The sequence below is a fragment of the Tamandua tetradactyla genome, chromosome 9 (genome assembly GCF_023851605.1).
Source record: "Tamandua tetradactyla isolate mTamTet1 chromosome 9, mTamTet1.pri, whole genome shotgun sequence".
Lineage (NCBI taxonomy): Eukaryota > Metazoa > Chordata > Mammalia > Pilosa > Myrmecophagidae > Tamandua > Tamandua tetradactyla.
The window spans coordinates 116,002,319-116,010,980 of record NC_135335.1 but is presented as its reverse complement, the minus strand read 5'-3'; the positions used below and the strand labels follow the sequence as shown (position 1 = coordinate 116,010,980).

Genomic DNA, 8,662 nt, shown 5'->3' with positions numbered 1-8,662 from the left:
TCAAAACACTCTTCAAAAAGTGGTTACAAGCCAGATCCCAGAGTTTGTCATGGGCTATCATATGATCCTTTCTTATTTTTCCTTATAGCTGCTCCAGATATAGGAGGCTAGAAGGCTTAAAAACTTTTCTATCATCACAATTGATTTTTTTTCCTTTTTTTTTTTTGTGAGCGATAACATATATACAAAAAAGCTATAAATTTCCAAGCACAGCACCACCATTAGATGTAGAACATATTCCAGACTTCGACATGGGTTACAATTTCACAATTTTAGGTTTTTACTTCTAGCTCTTCTAAGATACTGGAGCCTAAAATATCAATTTAATGATTCAGCATTCATATTCATTTGTTAAACCCTACCTTCTCTGTATAACTCCATCATCACCTTTAATCTTTTCAACCCTCTCTTTAGGGGTGTTCGAGCTATGGCAATTCTAAACTTTTGATATTGGAAGGGTCTGTCACTAATATGGGGTAGGGAGATGGAACAATCTGATGTTCTGGAGAGGTTGGGCCCTCTGGGTTTCGGGACTTATCTGGACCAGGGACCCATCTAGAGATTGTAGGTTTCTGGAAAGTTACTCTAGTGCATGGAACCCTTGTGGAATCTTATATATTGCCCTAGGTGTTCTTTAGGATTGGCTGGAATGGTCCTGGTTGGGGGTTGGCAGGTTATGATAGGTAGCAAGGTCTACCTGAAGCTTGCATAAGAGCAACCTCAGAGTAGCCTCTTGACACTGAACTCTCTCTGCCACTGATACTTTATTAATTACACTTCTTTTCCTCCATTTGGTAAGGATGTAAATGTTGATATCATGATGCCAGGTCTGGATTCATCCCTGGGAGTCCTCTCCCATGTTTCCCAGGAGACTTTCACCCCTGGATGTCATGTCCCATGTAGGGGGGAGGGCAATGATTTCACTTGCAGAGTTGGGCTTAGAGAGACTGAGGCCACATCTGGGCAACAAAAGAGGTCCCCCAGAAGTAACTCTTAGGGTATAGCCAGATTTAGACATAGGCATTCTGATTTTTACCCAAGCTCATAATTTTATTTTATTTTATTTTTACATGGGTAGGCACCAGGAATCAAACTCGAGTCTATGGCATGGCAGACAAGAACTCTGCCACTGAGACACTGTTGCCCACCCCCCAAGATCATAATTTGATGTTATGCTGCCTCCCTTGTCAGAGATAATGGTTGTTTAGTCAATGCAAATTTATGGAACTCCTACTCTGTGCCATGTTCTGAATTAGGTACTAGGACTATTAAAGCAAGCAAAGCAAATATGGCCACTGTCATCAAGGAACTTAGAATCTAGCAAGAAAATAAACAAATTCCTATACAATTACAAACTGTGATACATCATGATAACAAAAACAAGGGGCTTATTAGCTCTATGAATAAGTGACTTGTGAGGTGGCATCTGAAATAGTACAAGTAAACATGATGAAGGCAGGGGTGTGGGAGGGGCCCAGAAGGGAGGGGACATTTGTTCAAAGGCACACACTGGTAATTTCCATTGTTCCCATGAATATACAGCGATGATATTTAAAACATAATTTCTCTCAACAATACTTTCTTTAAAATATAGAATATAAAATTGAATTTTAACTATAAACAAGATAGTCATAATAGACAATATTCTAGTTAAGGAACTAGTTGCTTAGTTAGAGGGTCTCATGATGGTAAAAGCATCAGAAAGCAAAAAATGCCTTTGGAATGATTCTGAATAAAAACTCCAAGAAAGCCAGAAGAGATTCTGCCCAACAGGAAAAGTCACACACGGAGAAATGATCATGAGTAACACAAATGCAAAGAGATGTTGTTGTCACATAGAAAGGGTAACTTTTAAAAAAATGTTTAAAGAGAAAAAGATTAAGTCTATAAGGGATGATTATTACTTTTTTATGTTTTTATATTATGTGATAGCTGTGGCAGTATCACTTACCCTCACACTTTGAAATCTATGGTGGCTGTAAGACTCCCAGCTAGGTTTTACTATTTGATATGCTAATGAAGAAATACATATTCACCTATGTACATATGCATATTACTATTCACTAATTTGGTTTTGAAAATATTTTGGCAAGCATATTTTAATGTTACTGATTTCTTTTGTAATCCTTTGCATTTATTGTATGTATATTACGCCTTATCTAAAAAGAGGTCCAAACAGACTTTGAAGACTGCCCAGTGGGTCTGTGGCATGAGGAGGATTAAGAACCCAACCTTAAGGTAATGATTTACACATTGCCTTAAAAAAAGACAGTTGCCCCACAAACTGCTCTTTGTGGCCAGCACAACCCACTCCAAGCTCCAGGCTCTCCAGGTGGGCATGGAGGTTTGTTAATTTCTTTTCCCCTCAAACAAATCACTTTAATTCTTTTGTTTATTTGTTTGGTTTTGAGCAGGAGACGGGCCATAAGGCTTTCTTCCCCAGCCCCATACCACATTTATGATACAACCCATCATAGCTGGATTTTTAAAATACTGAAAAACATAGACAGTACATGCTATAAAACCTAGGTTGGGTTTTGTGGCAGCTTGAAAGAATGCGTGTACCCTAGAAAAGCCACGTTTTAATCCTAATCCCATTTTGTAAAAGCAGCTGTTCCTTCTAATCCCTATTCAGTAGTGAATGTTGGAAACTTTAATTAGATCATCGAGGAGTCTTGACTCCTTACTCCCAGCGGTTCCAGCCCCATAGTGCAGACTCGAGCCCCTGAGCCCCTGTGGTTAGCCCCTCCTCCAGGATGTAGGTAAACCTAGGCTCTGGGGACAGGTGGTCCTGAGAACTCAACTCTGCTCATCCTTCTTGTAGGCCCCTCAATTTCTCTAAGTCTTAGATTTCATCTGAAGCTGACACCCATGCTTACCTCGCAGGGTCTGAAGATGGCACAAGCTCTACCAGGGGTCTGGCACTGCCTGGTATGCAGCAGGTACAAAATAAGTGTGGGCCTTTCTTTCCTCAATCCAGCCCCAACCTGACACTCTTCTTCCTGGGGCCCTTTCACTCTGATTCCCTCCACCTCCATTCCACCCTCACCTGCCGGTCACACTTCCCTGTGGTGGTGGTGGTGGGGGCATTGGCAACATGCCTGAGTCTAAAAGTATCCTTCCACCCTCACCTCTGAGGTCACTGGGGGTTCCAGGTGGGAGTGTGGAGAAGATGCCCCTCCTGGATCCTGGTGGGGGCTGGGGCATGGAGCACCCTAGTCTTCGACAAGCATGTAAATATGGTGCTGGGCCCCATGCTCGCTGGTGGACATGTCCAAGAAGAAAGCAATGATGAGCAGGGTCTCCTGGGAGTCTCAGCTTGTGACCAACAGCTGGATGGTGAAGTTCTCCAGGACACTGTCCATGATGTATTTCTCTGGCAAGTGTTTCAGCTTGTACACAGCGTTGATTATGCACTCTCATATGGTGAACGGTGGATACAGCAAATGAAGCACCATTCTCCAACCTGGCACACTCTGTCTCCACCTATTCCACCACCTGCTTGCCAAAAGGAGCACCCCTTGTTGGACATGCTGATGGTCATGTTATTATTGAGCTGCACTGGGAGCTGGCCCACTGGGAGCTGACCCCATAGAAGTTTCCTGAGCCTTCCTGGGTGGTGCTGTTGAGGTCTGACCAGAACTTGGCAAGGAACAACACAGTAGGGGCCCCTTCTCATAAATCATCAGACCCCACTTCTTCAGAAACTTTTTGTAGGTCTGTTGCATGTTGACTGCTTCCGGGGGTGGGTCTGAGAAGGCAGGTTCATCTGACTAATGTACATAAGAAGGTATTTCCTATACATTTCAGGGGCTCATCGAACCTCCTTGAAGGCAAAATACTAAAGGAGTCACAGCCAGGAGGAGGTGAAGATGCTCGTGGGTGGGGCTCCTGCCATCCCAGCTGGGGTGGGGTCAGGGTGGGGGGTGGAGTGGGGGTCAGGGGCTCATAGATGCTGTGGGTGGGCAGCAGGGGTGGCTGGATAGGGTAGGCTGGCTGTGCATAGGGCTTGATGTCCTGAGAGGGTCCAGGATGCTGTCCAGGAGTCTGGGCTGCTCCAGAACCATGAGGAATGGAGGACAGCGACCTGGGCCCGAGGGAAGGTGGGCTGCACATACTGTGCAGGACACTGGTGGAGACAATCTAGGCAGACGACATGGACGCCATGCCTGGAGGGATTTGTCCTTGGAAACTTGGTTCACGCTCATGGCCTTGACATCAGCCTGGTGCTCCTGCTCCTTCCTCCAAGCTAGAACCCGTTTGTGGCTGGATACCTGTTTTCTTGCCCAGTCTTCCCAGTCCTCAATTTAATGTAGTGGGAAATCAATTAATTCCGACCATACATTGTGCCTTCGTCTGACAGGATGGTCTAGGGTTGATCACAGGGCCTGTAGTTGGTCAGGGTCTCTTGGAACCTCTGTTAGATGTCCAGGCTTCAAACGCCCTCTGCATTGTCCACCCCTCGTCCAGACCTCCTGGGTGACCCCAGGGTTGCTGCTGACATTCCAGCTATTGGTTGCTATTTTCCAGCTATTGGATGCTATTATGCTGGTTGCTCTGGGATCTGGGCCTGAGCCCACGGGTCTGAGCTTGGGGTCGCTCAGGCCAACCCACTCCACCCAGCCCAAGGGAGCTGCGATGGGGGTCTGGGAAGGTGGGTCATGGGGAGGGGGCTGGCCGGAATGTGCAGGACGAGCTGGGGTGGAGTGGGACGTGCTGGGCTCCTAGAAAGGACTGAGGGAGAAGGAAAGTTTGTGTGGCATGGAGGTTTTTAGCAGCACATTTTCCCTCGAGAATTGAATACAGCAGGTGGAGAGAATGCAGTGTGGGCCCATGTGGTCTTGGACGATGGGACTCCCAGGTGACCACTTGTCTCTTCCAGCTTGGGAGATTCAGGTGGCAGGTGAAGTTCCTCAGTGACTGCCCCGTTTAGTTGAGGGTGAAACTGGCTAATTTTATGGGGTTTTCGGTGTTCTCTTATCCCTCAGGGACAGTGAGGTCTATTTTGAGCTAATAGATTTCTGTGCTATATCAAAAGTCTTATGAATAAATTAAAAAAAGACTACCCATCAAACAAATAAACAGCATATAAATAGTCAATTAAAATGGCTGAATAATGTATGGAAAAAAAAAAGATGTTTTGCCTTGCTGATTATCAAGAAATGCAAACAAAAGCTGATTTTTAAACTGCATATCAATTTGGTAAAGTTTTTAAAAATGGACAAAACTCAGTTTAACAAAGATGTAGGAAAATAAACAATCATGTCTTGTTAGTGGGAACATAAAGGGCTGGAATTTTTTGGAAGGTTATCTTACCATTTATTAAAAATATTATTTATGCATATCCTCTGACCCATTAATGTTGCTTCTAGGAATTTACCCTAAAGAGATTATCATAAATAAGTGAACAAATATGTGTACAGGATGTTCATTACTCCCTCATTTATAGGAGCCAAAAAAAAAAAGAGAAAACTTGGAAAGGGCCTAAATTTCTTTATGTTGAAGTATGGTAATTCAGTAGTAAGAAGTAAGGTAGCAAGATATTTTTGCCCTGTCTTCCTTCTAAGTTACCACCCATTCCAAGAAGATGGGCAGGCTCCCTTGCCTCAGGGGAGGTATGTGTTATACAGCAGGAAGCAGAAGTTGTCACCTAAAAAACATTCTTCTTTAACTTTTGTTTTCTGGTAAAAGAGTTCATGTTGAAGAGACTAAGGCAGGGAAGAGAGAAGTAAGACGGAGTCAGAGAAGTAGACTGAGGTAGCTCCCCAGACTAGAGAGTAGACAGGCTCTGTGTGTCCCCTGAGGAATGGGGATCCCCAGTCTGCTCCCACATACTGCCCCAGGGTCGGAAGGGAGTAGCACACCTACCGAGACATCTGGCTTCACCCGGCCTTGGCAAAGGTGGCGGCTGACAAGCACCAAAGTCCCCAGCCTTCAAACGAACAGTCAAGCTGAGTGAACTGATTAAAGACAAAAGGGATTTCTCTGAATGTATGAGAGCCCTGGGGGTGGGGGTGGGAGTGGGGAATGGGGTAGGAGAGAAGGGAGCCTCTATGAGGACTGCCTTTGAATCCGCCCCCCCAACCCCCAGTCTGCCTGGAGGTAGAGTAGGATTTAATTTGATTTAAAGAGATAAGCACACGTGGCATTTCTTGCCCAGCTGAGTTTTCCAACTCATGCCAATCTGCTTGCCCCGTAGTGCACAGTCTCATGCCAGTTGGTGGGGAGAATCTTCTGCATAAAGGCCATGTCCAATGAGACCAGAAGCACAGAGAGGCTACGAAAGGTGCACAGCTTTAGCTTTAGAGAAGTCATATCCAAACGCAAGGGAAACCCAGGGGAAGCTATTTTACAGTTTCCAAACACTAAGTCTAGTACTCAAAGAATGGAGTAAAATATTCCATTACGAATAGAAAGAACAGGAGGTCCAAGGAACTTGTCTGACCACTTGTCACTCAGGCGGTGCAAATTGGGTCAGTGCCTACACCAACCTCAACCTCAAGTGAGAGTCTTTTGTTGCCAAAGGATGTGCAATTAGATGTTTGCAATGCAGCTGTGCAACTGCAAAGAGTTTCCATTCCTTTCTAGCAAATGGGGACACTTGGTGTATTAGTCAGGGTTCTCCAGAGAAGCAGAACTGACAGGATATAGCATGAGATTTATTATAAGGAATTGGCTCATAGGACCCTGGGGGCTGGTAAATCTGAATTCTGTAGAGGAGGCCACAAGCTGGAAACTCCAATAAAGGTAATGATGAAATTGTGGCTTAATTCCTAAGGGGAAGCTAGCCAAATGAAGTTTAGGCAGATATTCTTCTTTCTAATCTCTGAAATACTCAGTTGTGGCTTTTAAGAGTTCCAATTGGTTGGATGAAGAGGCTCCCCACACTGCTGAGGGCAATCTCCTTTGTTGATTACAAATGCAATCAGCCATAGATACCGTCAACAAATTATAGATGTAAATGCATCTACAAGATATTTTCACAGTAACAATCAGTCTAACCTAGCTAAATTGACACATGCTATTAACCAGAACACTTGGAATCTGAATGAGCATTGGTTCAAACAAAGTCATGCCTTTAAAATCAGGTGAGGAGAGTGCACCCTGGTAACAAGATCTTCTGATGCAAGGTTGGAGGAACTCAAACAAGAAAATACCTTTAGCTCAAACTAACCTTCTGGCATTGATTTGCATGCAAAACTGATTTCCCATTTAAACTAAGATGATAACACATATTCAAGACTACAACCAAAAGACATAGAACAGGAAACAGTAAAATCCTCCCCAGAATAACTAACTCTGTTTGGGGCCAAGGTGAACAAAATTAGTGACTATTTTGTTTCTTAATTCTCCATTTACAGCCTTCATTGGAGAGCACTAAGGGAACCTAAATGAGCAAAACATGGCTACAGGCTCAGGGCCAGGACCAAGGCCATCTCAGGATAAAGTAGAAATCCCATACAATCATTATGTGCAAAATGACAACTATGAGAGGCACTAACCTTTCTTGACTTTGTATGCGGTGCTAAGTACTGTGCATGCATTCCTTTATTTAATTTTCCCAACAACTCTCTGACAGGCATACTTATTCTAAAGGACAGGAACCTGAGGCTTAGTGAGATTAGGAAATGTACAAAGGTCTCAAGGCTGGTAGTTGTCATACTTGGATTTGAATTCATGTGACCCCAGAGTCAAAGCTCTCAACCATTTTACTGTACCCTCTCTCAGCTTGATTTTGAACAATTCAGGAAAGAACTGTTTGTTTACTTGTTTGTTTTGTTTTTTATATGATCTGCAAATGACTCACTTTTTTTCATTACTCCTGAGGTCAGATATAGATGAGGAGTAAATTAATTTAGTATTAACCAAGGGCCCTGAGTTTCCTTTCACTCCAGGATACATCTAGCAGGCTACAAGTGTGCTAAGATATTTATCTCCTAGTCTTTGGTGTCTGGTCCTGGACGGGTGAGTCCAGGACCCCCAGGATAGCTGTCTCTCCCATGAGCACCCTCAGCCCTACGCCTGTGTGTCATATAATCTGGTCATTTCTTACATGTTCTATAAGCTTAAAAGGGCTAGAAATCACTACCCAGGCAATTTGTTTGAACAGGATATTTGTTGGTAAGTTGTTGAGGTGATTTGAATTGTATCTTTGAGTCTTCTTTTTGACTAATTTTCATAGTCACCCCACCCCTCTTAACTCCAAGCAAAAGCCCAGCTGAATAACACAAGAACCCTTAGTTTGGCTATAATCTTCCCCAGGATCAAAGCATCTTACTCCTCTTTCTCTTCCCACAAAACATTTTCAATACTCTGATAAGGCAGGGACCACATCACTCCATCGTGAACTTTACCTACTCAGTAAACTCTCAAGAGACAAACTTGCCAGAAGTACGCTTCAGAAAGATTGACAGACTGATGGTCTATTTAGGGCAGAGAGCATTTTTCTTACCTGTCCATTAAAAAATCCTTGCATCTTGGCAGAGTGGAAGGGAGAAAAGATTATAGACACGAGTCCTCAGTCAACTGAGAGAACCTAGGTCACAGGTGAAAATATAACTGTAGACTCAAATGTTGCAAAGACATTGATTACATTTCTTCCTTCAGGTTTTGAACCTACATTTGGACAGCTGCATCTAGAGGTGTTTGCATACACCATTGT

General features: G+C 43.8%; 1 pseudogene; it reads right to left on the bottom strand.

Annotated features, from left to right (window-relative positions):
• Nucleotides 1–3,215: 3,215 nt before the first annotated feature.
• On the bottom strand, nucleotides 3,216–4,580 carry LOC143646292 (transcriptional enhancer factor TEF-5 pseudogene; annotated as a pseudogene).
• Nucleotides 4,581–8,662: the final 4,082 nt, after the last annotated feature.